The following is a 14,898-nucleotide window of genomic DNA, read 5'->3' on the forward strand; positions in this document are numbered from 1 at the left end:
CTGAAATGACAAGACCATGAAAGCAGCTCATCATGGCAAGCTGACTCTTAAATTTTCAGGGTTGATCAATATAATATATATAATAAATATACTTCAGAAATCAGTCAATACTACTAATCAGGGCTTTAATTTCTTGTTTTGTTGATTATCTAGACTTCAGGTGATAGAGGAAATGTTAATCATGTAAATTAAACAAGTGAGTCTATTTCCCCTCTCCAGAGTCAGTAGTTAAACATTTACCATCAGGCTCCCACATGCTGCCTCAAGATCAGCCTTACGACAGTGTTGCCAGAGAGACAGAGTTGTGTTTCTTGCAGCTGTGGATTTAATGGACAGATGATCTCTTCATGAGGTCGAGAGGGGTTGAGAGTTGGTGAACTAGGTGATTTCCTTCAGAGTAACCTGGTAGAGACTAGGGGCTGAGCCAGGCTGAAGAATTGAAGACCAACCTTACCATTGTCCTTGCTGGGGTCCTTTCTTTCTACTTGGAACAAAACAGATAATAATGCCTGGTCTTTTTAATGATATTTCCACTGATAAAATCATATTAGTTTCTGATGTTAACTAGGGATTCTGGAATCCAGGGCAAGAACCGCAAAAGGCTCCCTCCATCAACTTCTTGAGACAAATCTAGTGGAGGGGAGAAGGCTGGCAAAGGTAAGGACCACCAGAACCGAAGACACTGTGAGAAGAGACTAGAAGACATCCCCTTGTTGGGCAGACAAGAATATCCGAGGGCCCAGGGTGACTATTCTGGGACTGGTATGTGGAGGGAGGGTTCAGGGTGGGGCCATCAGGGAGTTTCCTATTTTAATGAATTATTCTTGCAAGCAAGATGCTGTGCTCGGCTGTTTCTACTCACCAAAGGAGCACTGGGCTGTCAGCACCCTGGGGGCAAAGTCACATTAGCCCAGCCCTAGTTAGAGTAAAGTGTTTAATAACCATTAGTCAGGGAAAGACCAGTCAGGAATTTTTGGGTGTAGAGCCCAGGGGAAAAACAGCTATAATTTCCATTTCTAGATTTAAACAAGAGAGAGAAGCAACTTCCAGTCATTGGGCCTTTTTGATTTTAATTTTTTTAAAGCAGACCTATGATTTTGTTGTCACAGGGACACACCTTTTTGGATAAAAGTTCCAATCTGCCCTGAAACTTCATTTTAGCAAGCTGCTTGGGGGATTGAGAGGGTAAGTACCATGGCCAGGTTCTGAGGGTGACTGTGGATCCAGGGCACCATTATCACCCTCCTTCTGTTATAATTCACTGATACCAAAACAAAGGACGCAATGGGAACACGTGCTGTCTTAACTCCTTGTTCTGAATGATCCCAGACATGCCACTATATATATATATATGGAGAGAGATACAGATATACCTATATAGATATCAATACATATATGCATGTATAAATAAGTATATTCATATATGCATATATAAATATATGTGTGTCTATATAGAAATATATATACAGACATGGTTATGCCTTCCACATTGCTGGGGTCGGGGATACGGTGCTCCTGTGATCTGGAAAATTTGTGCAAAATTTTTTGGCACTTCATACCCAAGAAGTCTGAATTTTTTCTTTTCCTTTTATGGGATGTTTACAGTACCTTATTGTAAAATTGGAGTTAAGTATTTGGTCATAGACTTTGTGTCATCTGTTGACCTTAGTGTGTCATCTGCAGCTTCCGCAAAACTCCCCCCAAATTCCCGTTTAATTTCTTATGCCGACCTGCAATATATCGAAATTGCAATGGGGAAAGTCACAATGTGGAACAGATAACTGTATAAGAGATAGAGACAGAGAAATGGGGCAGCTAGGTGGCCCAGTGGATAGAGTGCCTGGCCTAGAGTTAGGAAGACCAGAGTTCAAATCTGGCCTCAGACACTTACTGGCTGTTTGACCCCAGTAAAGTCACTTCACCCTGTTTGCCTCAGTTTCCCCATCTGTAAAATGAGTTGGAGAAGGAAATAACAAACCATTTCAGTATCTTTGCAAAGAAAACCCCAAATGTGGTCATAGAGAGTCAGACAGGACTGAAACAACTTAACATATATAAAAGTATGTGTGTGTGTGTGTGTGTGTGTTTATACACATATGAAGTCCAGTCAAGAACTCAGCTCTTCAGGATTTCAGTACTCAGTAAGACAAATGAAATGGGCACTTGAGCAGGTCTTGGGCACCTATGCATAAAACAGATAAAACTCTACAAAACTCCCTTGGTGCTTCATGGTCTCATGGTCTCATGGTCTCAACTTCATCAGTGACAAGGAGTTCTGCGTTCCTCTCCTATCTCTGGGGAAAGGGGCAAAGCCCCAGTGGCCTAGCCCTAGCTGTTGCTTAGGATGGAGACAGGGGCCTACTCTGACCAGGCCAGAGGGTGACTTGGGTGTCCTGGAGGAGAGCAACGCCTCGCTAAGTCCCAGACAGAATAGCACCCACTGCCTCCAGGGCCGGAGGATGCTGGAGGGGATGTCCTCAGCGTGGTCAGTTGAAGGTCAGCTAGATAGGAAGGATAGGCTCTCCAAGGCCAGGCCTGGGATGGGGTAGATGAGGCTGCTTAGTGGTTTAAAGCCATGCCAAGTTAACTGAGTAACATGAGACTGTATTTTTTAGTGCAGGGGTAAAAATAGCTATTCAACGGAAGACATTGTAAGTGGGGCAAGATTGTGGGGGAGAGGGGCAGGGATCCACCAGAGCCCAGAAAGAGAGAGACTGAGAATTCCAGGACCATTGGGTGTTCCCCAGCTTTTAGAAAGGGTAACCAGAAGCAGCTACACCAACTCACAGGTTTAGAGCTGAAAGGACCTTCCAGACCATCCTTCATCTTATATAGGAGAATAGAGAGGTGCAAAGAGGGATGTGCCTTATGTTATACAGGTAGTGAAGGGCAGAGGGAGGATTTAAATCCAAGTCCCTTGACAACAGAAGCAATATTCCTCCCTCTATACCACCCTAGGTCTGAAGACAGAAAGACCTGAATTTATATCTGGCCTCAAATGCGACTTTCCTCACCTGTAAAATGAGCCAGAGAAGGAAATAGCAATCCATTCCAGTATCTTTGACAAGAAAACCTCAAAAGGGGTCACATGACTGAAAAACAACTAAACAGCCCCTCTCTGCCTTCCTTTGAGGTGAGCCATTTCCCTGGGTGTTGCCTCATTGACAAAGCATTCTCACAACCATCAGGCCCTGAAAGCCTCCCAACCATCCTGCAAGGTAGGTAGGGCTCATACACCTTATACAGATGAGGAAACTCAGAGTTGGAAAGGTTAAGTGATTTACCCAAAGCTTCAGAATCAAGAAATGGCTCAGCTGAGCCTAGGACCTGGCTAATTGGGTCCTAATCTAGTGTTCTCTACATTGTACTCTATTCCTTTGGGGGTGGGGGTGGGGGTGTAATTTATTTCTAATTTTAAAAATAAGGAATCATGATAACTGATGTGTAGAGAAGGTTTTAAGTTTTATAAATCACTTGATGTCTACCATCTCCTTGAATCCTAGCAACAGCCCTGGGAAATATTATTATTCCCATTTTAGAGAGAAAGAAGCTGAGATTCAGCAAGTTTCAGTGACCTGACTGTGGCTGCATGTAACTTATGCACATGTTTTTCTTTAACTAAGTTAAATAATGTATTAGAGGAGCTCTAGAATTTGGGGGAAGGGAGTGTGAGCCCCATGATTTCTTCATTACCAGGACCTTTCTTTAATATAGAGGTTCCCAAACTTATTTGTCTTACCACTCCCTTAAAAAAAAATTACTAAGAGCCCTCCTGGAAGTCTACTTTTTCTTTAACCCTATAATATTTTCAAAATTTGCATTATTTCAAAAAATACAAACTATATATTTAATGATGCATCTTAAATTTAATTGTTTATTATAAATTTGTGGGGGTTCTCCTACATTGAAATTTTGATGATGCAATATTGTGTCATGCATGTACATTACATGTACATTTTCCTGCTGATGTATTCTGGACTTGCCTACAAAGCAAGATAGGCTTGCCTGCCAACACTTGCTTGTTAAGACCTGTTGGTGTACTTGACCACTCATTTGTTATAAGTTGGATTTTGTGTGTTTATTTGCAAAATAATGTAATCACTATGACTATAACTCTGTTACACAACAGATGAAACATATGAACAGTTTTTCAAAATTTTATTCTTTTCTTTCCTTATGCTTCCACCACACCCTTATTTTTATTCAACACCCCCCAATTATACCTGAGGCTACTACTGCCCCCCCCCACTTCCCCATCGTTCCAGTACTCCCCAGAGTGTGGTATCACCCACTTTGGGAACCTATGCAAGTCTCATAGATGAATATCAGCAAATCTCTGTAAATTATAGTCTTAAAGAATTTCTTGACACCTTGAGAGTTTAAGTGACTTGCCCAGGATCATCAAGTTAGTATTTGACAAAGGCAAGATCTGAACACAGTGCAACAGGCACGCTTACTTTCACAGAGCACTTTACAGATTTCAAAGTACTTTCTTCATTACCATCCTGTGAGGTAGGTAGTCTAAGTTTTATTGTCTCATTGTACAGATAAGAAAACTGAGGTTCTGTACCTAAACAAAGAAATCCCTGCCCTCAAGAAGCTTATATTATAATGGGGAAGACCACACAAAAAGGGAAGTAGTCACCAGGAAGGGGCACTTTGGTTAAGAAAGTTATGGGGATGGTAAGAAGGTCCATAAGGGAGTAGAGATGCCCCCTCCATGGACAATGGCAGAGTTGATTTGACTATGGTTCATGGTATGTGTGTTTCAGGGGAAGGAGGTGGGGTCTATGGTAAAGTAGATGGGAAGTAAAATGTTCTGGGTTGGGTTGTGAGTCCCCAAGGATTTCACAATGTGCTACAGATGGGCCTCTCCAAAAAAAGCACAAAACTTTAATAAGGGATGGGTCATCTTCTCACCTTAGTTCTGGTCATGCCACTAATTAGATGCATTACCTTAAGCAAGCTGTTCTCTGGTTCTCCATTTCTACATCAAGTAGGAATCTTCTGTTGACCTACCTCATCATGCTATGGAAAGCATAAAATAAGGCAAGAATGATGCGGACTTATGAGAGGCAGTATGCTATAGTGGATGAGGAGTGGGCTTTTAGAGTCAGGAAGACAGGAGTTCAAGTCCCACCTCTGGTACATATCATACTAACACATCACTTAACTTATCAGTGCCCCAGGAAACTTTAAGACTATATTTCATCAGTTGCTGAAGGGAATCAGTGGGAAAGAGTTTCCACAGTGGGAATTCTTTATGCCAGTGGTAAGGGGGCAGGGAATAAAAGAACTTTGAAAAGTTCAAAAGACCCATCCAACTGGAAGGCATTACTACTATTATTGTGAACATGTGGTCATTGGGGTTAGCCTAAGATCCTCATTTCACTAACAATTTGGGTTCATTACCACAGATATGAACAGGAAAAAGTAGAGGGATGAAAAAAGCAGAAAGGCATTGAATTGAGACAAGTACTATTTAGGAAAGGAAAAGAAACATCTTGGATCCATGATGAGGAAGAATTGGTTACATACAGAAAGAACATGGCAGGATACATGTAGTTGTAGTAAGAATGACTGACCTGCATATAGCACTTTGAAGTTTACACAGGACTTCATATAAATCATCTCATTTGATCTGTACAAAAACCACAGAAGCTTGCTGCTAATAGCTAATGTGTATATAGCCCTCTAAGAGCTACAAAGCATTTTACAGATATCTCTTGATCCTCAAATTCTTCAAGGTAAGTTATTTTAATTCTCATTTTGCAGATGGTGAAACTGAGGGTGAGAGAAGTTAAGTGAATTATCAAGAGTCACACAGCTAGTAAATAGCAGATTTTGTTGTTTAGTTATTTTCAGTTGTGTCTCACTCTTTGTGGAACCTTTTGAGGTTTTGTTGGCAGAGATATTGGAGTGATTTGACATTTCCTTTTCCAATTCTTTTTACAGATGAGGAAACTGAGTGAAGTGACTTACCCAGGGTCACACAAGCTAGTAAGTGTCTGAGGCCAGATTTGAACCTAGGTCTTCCTGACTCCAGGCCCAGAACTCTATACATGGGACCACCCAGGTGTGCTATAGACAATAGGTAAGAAGCAGAAAGGGGATTCAAATGGGGGTATACTGGTAAAGGTGTAACAATTGCTTCTCTAGGGAGAAACTATATCCTACAAACTTTTAGGGTTAATCTATGTTCACATTTTCTTCATCACTTTCTTAAGTCTAGACAGTCAACTCAACAATCAATCAAGCCCTGATTTGTAGTGTTTAAGATTTCCCAGGTATCAATGTTCACACTGAAGATTTAACAATCAAGGATGATTCAAAGCTCATGGGTACAGCCCTGAAATCAAACACTGGTCCTTTTCAATCTGAGTGTACTGTTCTGTCTACTGCATTAGACTGCATTTGTCCAAGTCAGGGACCACCTCCTTCATGAAGTCCTTCTAGAATCATAGGCTTGAGAGTTGGAAGGAATCAAAGGACTTGTTTACCCTTTGACAAATGAGGAAGCCAAGACTCTAGAAAGGTGAAGCTATTTGCCCATGGTTAGACATGTAGTAGCTGGAGAAGGAAATGGGAAACCACTCCAGGATCTTTACCAAGAAACCCCCAAATGGGGACACGTAGACTCTGATATGACTGAGAAATGGCTGAGAAACAACAAAGGGCATCTGAGCCCTGAATCTCTGATTACTTATTCAGCCCCAAAAGATGCACACCCAAGAAAATCTGTGAGAAAGAGAGTCTTTACCACCAGCCTTGGCAGAAGTGGCACTTACTTGAGAAAATGCAAGTTCCCATTGCTGGAGGGAAGGGCCATTCTGACCCCTTCCAAGCAGATGGTCTGCTTGGACATGTTCTGAACCATGGTCTGCTTGGACATGTTCTAAACCATCTTGTTCTCCTTGAGGGAGGGCTGCCCTTGGTCAAGGGGCAGGGAATGCCAGTGCTCCCCAGGCTCAGCTTGCCCATGGCATCTGCTATGGCTTGGGTCATCTTGAAAGACACCGGTACTTTCCGTTGGGAATCTGATTGCTCAGCTTTTAAGGAGGTGCAGAAGCCATAGAGACTTGATTATTCTGATCTCAAATCTAATCTAATCTAGTGGATTTGTACAGTTCTGACTCAGAGACATAGAGAAATAGATAAATGGATGGGTAGATGCATAATAGAAAGATAAGTGGATGAATAGATGATAGATGGATAGATGTATGATAGATAGAAAGATGGATGAAAATAGGTAAATAAAGAGAATCCAAAATAGAGAGAGAGAGCATTTATTAAGGATGGTCAATGTTTCTGATCACAGTTTCCCTATAGTGCCTGCCTCTGAATCCAGAAAACCCTTAGTCTCACTGCTCCCTTTATCTGGGCATCTCCATTCCTATTCTCCACTTTGGGAGATGAAATATTATTTGGTCTTGTGTCCCCAGTGTAGCAGAGTGCTTGGCATACAGTGGGCATTTAATAAATGTTGGTGGAAAGATATAAAGTGTTTGAGACTTGCCAAGTGTAGATACTTCCCTCCCCCCTTTATTACCCAAGTACTATTGTTCCCCAAGAAGCAGTTTGGCCTCCTGGTTAGCATGTAGTGATTGGAGCCAAAGAGACCTGAGTTCAAATCCTATTTTAAACACTTATTAGTTATGTAACCCATTGACCCATCTAAGCTACAGTTTCCACAAGAGCAAAATGGGGATATGAATAGTATCTATCTCAATGATGTGTTTTGAGGATCAAATGAATCTATTAAAAAAATTATTTTTTGCAAATCTTAAAGTTTTACATAAATATTACCTATTCATGCTATTATTCCTTCCAGGGGAAAAAGCAAATAAATCACCCACAACTGTAGACAAAACAAATGTAGATTGAATCCTTCATCCTATACATTACTATCTGGTCCCAGGCTAAAGTAAGGAATACACTTTCATTGAGTTTGCTTTGAATGAAACTGTGAAACATAGCTGAAGAAAGAACAATGTCAGGGCTGGATGACTGCTAGGCCTGCTAGACTGAGGGTCCTTGGTGGAACAACTCAGTTCCTCTACCTTCTTTGTCTAATGGTGAGCCTAGGAAAAAGAGCCTTGGTGCCATGACGTTGTTTCATGGTTTGCCCTTCATTCGCAAAAAGGATCATGAGGATGATATCTTGACTTGTGTGTGAATTGGACCTAAGTGAGGCAGAGCTGCTCAGGGTTTGGTGATTGTATCAATAGTTAGGCAGAGATTTGGACAAGGACAGGAAGGCCTTTGGGGTAGGGTGGAGGGGGGACTGGGAGAGAGTGATAGGAGAGGGGCCTGTTAGGACTGAGAGCTAAGAAAAATAGGCAGTCAGTTAATAAATATAAAATATAAGTAAGTAAATAAAAATAATAACATGACATAATAATATAATAATAATTTATAAAGAGTGTCAGGCACTGTGCTTAGTACTAGAGACTCAAAAAAGACAAAAACAGTCCCTTCTCTCAAAGAACTAATAATCTAAAGACTATAAGCAAACAAATATGAACAAACAAGTCACATATAGGTTAAACAGAAAATAATTCAGGGAGGAAAGGCATTAGAATGAAGAGTGATTGGGAAAGACTTCCTGTAGAAGGTGGGATTTTCTTTGGGACTTGAAGGAAGGCAGGGAAGCCAAGAGATAGAGATGAGAAGGGAGAGATCATAGATCTAGACAGATCAAGAGCCAGCCTGCAGATCTAGTCAAGAAGTGGACCCTGCCTGTGCTCAGAACAAACAGGCAAAGACTTGGAAATCCCAGTGTGTAGCAGCAGCAGAATAGGACCACTGACTTAAGTGATCTAAGCAGGGGTTCCTCACCCAGGGTCTGTCTATAAACTTAAAAAAAGGCACACACACATGTGTGTGTATGTATATCTGAATTGCAACACAATTGTTTCCTTCGAAATCCTATGAATTTTATTTTTATCCATTTAGGAACATTCTGAGAAGGGGACCAGAGGCAGAAGGACTCCTTCTCAAGAAAATGCTTTGGAATTATGGGGGGAAAAAAGTCAAAAATCTCTGTCCTAGAGCTAGAAGCAAGTTTAAAATGATCACTCCCTGATCCTTCTCTTCCTCTTCTCTTGACTAAAAATCATATCTCCTTCTACTCTATTTAAGCATAGCTAAGTGACAATTACTACAGGGAAGGCACTTTCCTAGGTACTAGGGATCGATTGAACAAAGACAGACCTTGGCCCCAGAGAACCTAGAATCAGGAGAGACGTCATCAATTACTCCTATTTCTCATGGCACTTTGCTTAGCATATTCTTTGACTTTTATTATGTTATGGTTTGTTTGGTATATCTTATTCCACCCTGTTAAACTGGAAATTCCTTGATAAGAGATTTTGTTGCTGGTGTGGGGCACACCTGTAGTTCCTAGTGCCTGAGAGACTAAGGCTGTTGGAGCTTTTGAGCTCCCAAGCTCTGAGCCACAGTGGACTAAATTTGGCATTGATGTGGGGAGCTCCTGAGAATGAAAGCACCAGGTTGTTTATGAAGGGACAAATAGGTCAGAAATTTTTGTTGTTCCATTGTTTCAGTCGTGTTGGATTCTTTGTGACCCCATTTGGGGTTTTCTTGGCAAAGATACTAGAGTGTCTTGCCATTTCCTTCTCCAGCTCATTTTCCAGATGTGGAAGCTGAGGCAAATAGGGGAAAGTGACTTGATCAGGGTCACACAGTAAGTGTCTGAGACCAAATTTGAACTCAGGTCTTCCTGATTCTGGGTCCAGTGCCACCTACCTGTCCTGGATCAGAAATGGAGCAGGTCAAAGCTCCCATTTCTAGATAAGGGTAGGATTGAACCCATGAGCGGCCCTTCTACTTTGATCCTAGGTGAGAGAGAGATCCAGTCTTAGAGGGAAAAAAAGGAGAGCAGGGTTTGTATCCTATCTCTCTTTGTCTGTAGGAGGATGGCCTTTACTGTACAAACCATTTGGCCTTGTGTTACCTAAAAAGAGTAATATAAGGGCATGGACATGAATGGGGTTAGCTTTCTGCTCAGATAAGAATTCAACAGGTGTGTATTAATGTTTGCTGCCCAATGTGGAAAGTATCAACTGAAGTGTAGCACGGATGATGGAGCCTGAGCACGTGGCCTCCAAAGGCCAAGGTTCAACCTTATCCCTTAGTTACATAAGCAATCTGCAGAGTCTGAAGGGGAATGTGAAACCAAAGAGACAGTTAAACAGTTGGGTCTGAGAGGAGAGCCTGAGAGCTGCAGCTATTTATGGTACAGAAGGGAAGGGTGAGAGAAAGCATTATGCTCGGATAACCCTGGCTTTAAGCCTGGATCATTTGCATACGATTCTCCTCCCCTGGCCTGAGAGAATGATGCTTCTACACTGTGTGCCTGTGTATTGGGCAGAGCTGGCTCCCAAGTGGTTCCAGATTCTCTTCAGGGAAAGACTCCAGGAAGACTGAGAGAGAACAGACCTTGGAAATAAGGACATATCGAGGAGCCAGATTTCCCGACGTTTGCCTTTCAAAGACCACATATCCATTGGAACACCATTTGGCCAAGAGAGTTGGTGCTTAACGCTTGCTTGATGATTGATTGTCCAGCAGAAACCAGGAGGCAAACAGCTTCTTCAGAAGCAGCGAGATGTCTTCATTGGATGACATTGGCAGCCTGGCAGAGTCAGAAGGATTAATTGCCCTTCCTGCATTTGCCCTAGCAAACATGTGTTCTCTCTTCCCACTGAAGGGATGTATATTTGTGTGAGAGACAAAATCCCTGGTTAGTGAGGGATGTGCTTTATTACTACTTTTTTTTTTACGATGCAATTTCATTAAAAGTCTTTACTTTGAAATAACCTTGCCCTCTGACTTTTAAAGGTAAACACATCCACGGAGACACACATTTATGCTTTGAGCATGTGCTGATCAACAATGTGTCTTAAACCTGGGATAATCGCTAGCAGGAGGCACCATATACTATTTTGACCATAAAAAAAACATTTTTTTCCCCCAGGATTGAGAGACTTTAGAAAACATTAGAATTTTCTTCTCCAAATATCATGTGTTTTCTTTTTTAGATTGCCTTGTCAGCTCTCCTGAAGATTTACCTGTTCCATGAAACTTTTCTGGATTTTTCATAAAAGAACTGATCGCTTCCTTTTCCTCTCTTCAAAAGAAATGTAAAATTAACACAGCATCCATTCCAGATGCTCTCCATCTCTAAAATGCTTTTATTCTGTGTTACCCATAAAATATTCATTTGGGAAACACTCTTCCCATGAACAATATAGCCCATGCCCCACTTTCTTCTCTCAGAAGACTCAGGGACCTCAGTTATCAGTCTATCTCCTCTAGGGCCTCTTTCCATTCGGGCTCATCCATTTGGACTTCTTTGCTCTTGAGATCACTTGTCCGCCTTCCTTGTTTGCTATCCCTGACACATGCATACAACCCTCTTCTTTGTTTTCCTTGAGATTTTGCTGCTGAGATTGGACCAGCCTCTACCAGTGTTCCCCCCTCCCCATCCCCTCCATTACAAATGTGGGTTAAGAAAAGGAAACAAAGCCAGCACCTGATTGGCCCAGGGGTAGGGTGATTCCAAGGTTCAAGCTGTACATTCCTTGATGTAGTTTTCTGGTCACCTAAAGGCTCCTCCACCCATCTCCACTTGGGTGAGCGTCTGCAAACAAAGAGGAGTCACCACACTCTGTTCTGCTGCACAGTCATGTCTTCATGTGCAGATTGGGGGGGGGGTCACATTTATAGAAGCTAAGTACCTTATTAAGTGCCTGCAGTATGCTCGTCTATCCTTGCTATACTTGGGCTAAGTAAACCTCTTTTTGTTATCTTTTCAATGACCTAGAAGTCATTTCATCCCAACATTGAACTTACATGGGAACTAACAAAGCATCCAAATCAAGTCTGTCCCTAAAAGCTATTAATATAAGAGGATAAAAACAACAAATATGGTGGGACCAGAGGGACCCCAGAAAGGCAGATGCTTGTCTGAGAGACTCTAGTCCTTTGGATTTGGAAACCACCTTCAGGAACCTCTCATAACGTAACTCTGCACTATCAACATTGAATCAGGGACTTTTTCCTCCAAAGACCTACAGAAAGTGTCCTGAAGGGATCTCTGCTCTGAGTGCTGAATTCTTTCTCCAACAAACAAACAATGAATCAATTTATTAAGTGCCTAATAGGTGCTAGGTAGTCTGCTAATTATTGAGGATACAAAAGCAGCCCAAAGACAGTCCCAGTCTCAAAGAGTTTACAATCTAATGGAGTAGCTTACAATTAAATGGATCCCTTCCATTCTTGAGAGTAGGGTCTTTGTCATAGTAATCAATGAATCAATGAGGATTTTACAGTTATTTCCCCCTTCCCCCCAATATTTTTGGCTTTCCCTTTGTATCAGAGAATTCAGAATTTTTTCTTTTTCTTTTATGGAGTATTTACAGTACTTAAAATTTGGCTTAAGTATAGACTCTGTGTCATGTGCTGGCCTTCCTGTGTCATCTTCAGCTTCCACAAAACTCCTTCTCCCCCGCCTGCCCTCCAAAATTCCGATTTAATTTCTTATGTCGACCTGCGATATATCAAAATCAGCATGGGGAAAGTCACAATGTGGGGAAAATGGCAGTGCCTACTGTGTGCTAGGCACTGGTGGTACAAAGAAGGTGATTAGATTCTACCATATTATCTACCTCTGTAACTATAGTGCTTGGTCCAGTGCACGGCCCATTTTTGTTGGACCAGAGTGGTGAGTTCATTGGCAAAGAATATTCCTGGAGCAGAAATTCCTTCAGTCCCTAAAGATGAACAGCTCCTCTATTATTATGATCTTAAAGAATTTGCCCAGGCACTTTTCTCTTCATTCTTTTTGGGACCAGCTCAGTTCAAACACTCTCTTTTCAATTCCAAAATCAATATTTGGGCATGCTTTGTTCTAGTATGTGTGTGCTGGTAAATGTTTAACAATGGGCTCTCTGGTTGGGGGGGGGATGCATTTAGACACACTTTTCAGTTTAATCTACATGAACATTTTCTCTATCACTTTCTGAAGGCTAGAAAATCAGCAAAACAATAAATCAGTCCCTGATTTGTAGAGTTTGCCAATCTCTGAGGTATAAGCACTCACAGTGAAAATTTAACAATTAATCCTAACTGGTTTCAGCACCCCACTTTGCTGGTAAAGTGTATAAAGATTAAATAAGACAGACCTTGCCCTCATGGAGCTCACAGTCTAGAAAGACCATAGGATACCTTCCCAAAATAGCCAATACAAAGTAAGTCTTGATAAACATATAAGTACTATGTGAGTTCTCAGAAAGCCTGGGTGATGGGGACTAGTGTTTGATGGACAGGCAAAGCTTCATGTAGGACATGACTTTTGAGCTAGCTTTAAAGGATGAATAGATTTTCAAGAGATGGAGATAGGTGGAGGGAACTCTGGGTATAGGGAACAGCATACACTAGCAACTTGTATATACTCAAATACACAATGAATCTGTGATGTCATCAAGAGAATATTCTCTCTCAAGTTGCACATTGTCCCATTCTTTGCAGCCCTTGTCCCCTCAGTATGCCATAGCGGGGCCAAACCTTTGTTGCTTTCTCTTGACATCATGAAGATCCCAAGAGAGCCCACAAATTCTTCACCAGCTCTCTCTCCATTTCCCCCATGTGACCAATCTGTCTTCTTTTTGGTTTGATTCTTTTAGTTACCTTCTGTTTTTTCTTATTCTCTATGTGAGAAACATGCTTGTGGGGAATCACAGGACTTCCCAGGCAGGGTCAGGGAGTTAGTCAGGAAGCTTCCTCTGTCCATTGCTTCCCTGGTAGTGTGCCCTTAGGAGGATCCACATGATATGCCCCTTAACAGGGTAAAGCCCTTTTCACTGAAAGAACTCAGAAACAGAGTGGGCAGAGGAAGGTGTTTATTAAGTTTCCTGCAAGGAAGCAGGTGTGGTGCTCACTAGGAACACCCACACTGGTGCAGAAGAAATAGTGAGAATACACAGTTCTGTCCTTCCTGTTAGAGTTAGGGTTAGTTCAAATTCCTCACTTTATTTCCCTGCATTCCCTCTTTATGCAGATTATGTAGGCGTGGTAGTGAGGACACTTATGACCAGGTGTAACCTCTAGGGTCCCAGCTGTTTGTAACACCCCCAACTTTCTAGTTGCCCCTGGCACCAGGATGGCCATTGTCTTAGTAAAATAAGATAAGTGGGCTTCCCCCAGCTATTGACTATCTCCCAATAACTTTTGTAGGAGCAAAACAAGATACTGTAATATCCCCTCTTACATCTATGTGTTCACACATACCGTGTCCTTTTTCAATGTCCCCTGTGTGATACATTTTCAGTTCTTCAAAGTAGAAATTACCTTGAAGAGAACAAAGATGGGAAAAGCAGCTGGACTTGGCCAAAGGTACTCCCAAGAGGTCTGTGCTGTAGGTGACACAAGGGCAAGGGTACTGAGGGATCAGTTCTTAAGGTATAGGAAGCAGATGAAGATATTAACAGCATGAAAAAATGATTAGACCTTATTACTCTCCCCAAAGGAAACCAGGAAGACATTCACAATGACTAATTTGTATCTTCTTTTCTCATCTATATGCATTTTTATGAGAATGACTTCTTGAGGGCCTCCTTGATGAGGGCAATCAAAGGGAACAAATGGGATTGCAAATAGGTGCTTAATAAATGCATATCAGGGGGTGGCTAGGTGAGGGCAGTGAGTAAGAGTGCTGGCCCCGGAGTAGGGAGGACCTGGAATCAGTTCCAGCCTCAGATACTTAACACCCACACAAAATAACTGGCCGTGTAACCTTGGGCAAGTTACTTAACCCCAATTGCTTTAAATAGATAGATAGATAGATAGATAGATAGATAGATAGATAGATAGATA

At 41.8% G+C, this 14,898-nt stretch overlaps 1 long non-coding RNA gene across 2 annotated transcripts in view; it reads left to right on the plus strand.

The window, feature by feature from the left end:
• Positions 1 to 276: 276 nt before the first annotated feature.
• LOC138158434 (uncharacterized) overlaps positions 277 to 14,898 on the plus strand; it is a 94,285-nt gene continuing 79,663 nt past the window's right edge. Inside the window, exons 1-4 of one of the 2 annotated variants that reach the window (XR_011167642.1) lie at positions 277 to 657; positions 1,110 to 1,185; positions 5,956 to 6,094; positions 10,417 to 10,826. This is a non-coding gene — a long non-coding RNA (uncharacterized lncRNA). Of the gene's footprint in view, positions 658 to 1,109; positions 1,186 to 5,955; positions 6,095 to 10,416; positions 10,827 to 14,898 lie in introns of those variants that run through there. The other variant, XR_011167641.1, reaches the window with a different exon arrangement.

This window comes from Petaurus breviceps, unplaced genomic scaffold, assembly GCF_028583685.1.
Source record: "Petaurus breviceps papuanus isolate PSGF00001 unplaced genomic scaffold, PetGlider_PUasm1.0 174, whole genome shotgun sequence".
In the NCBI taxonomy this organism is placed as follows: domain Eukaryota; kingdom Metazoa; phylum Chordata; class Mammalia; order Diprotodontia; family Petauridae; genus Petaurus; species Petaurus breviceps.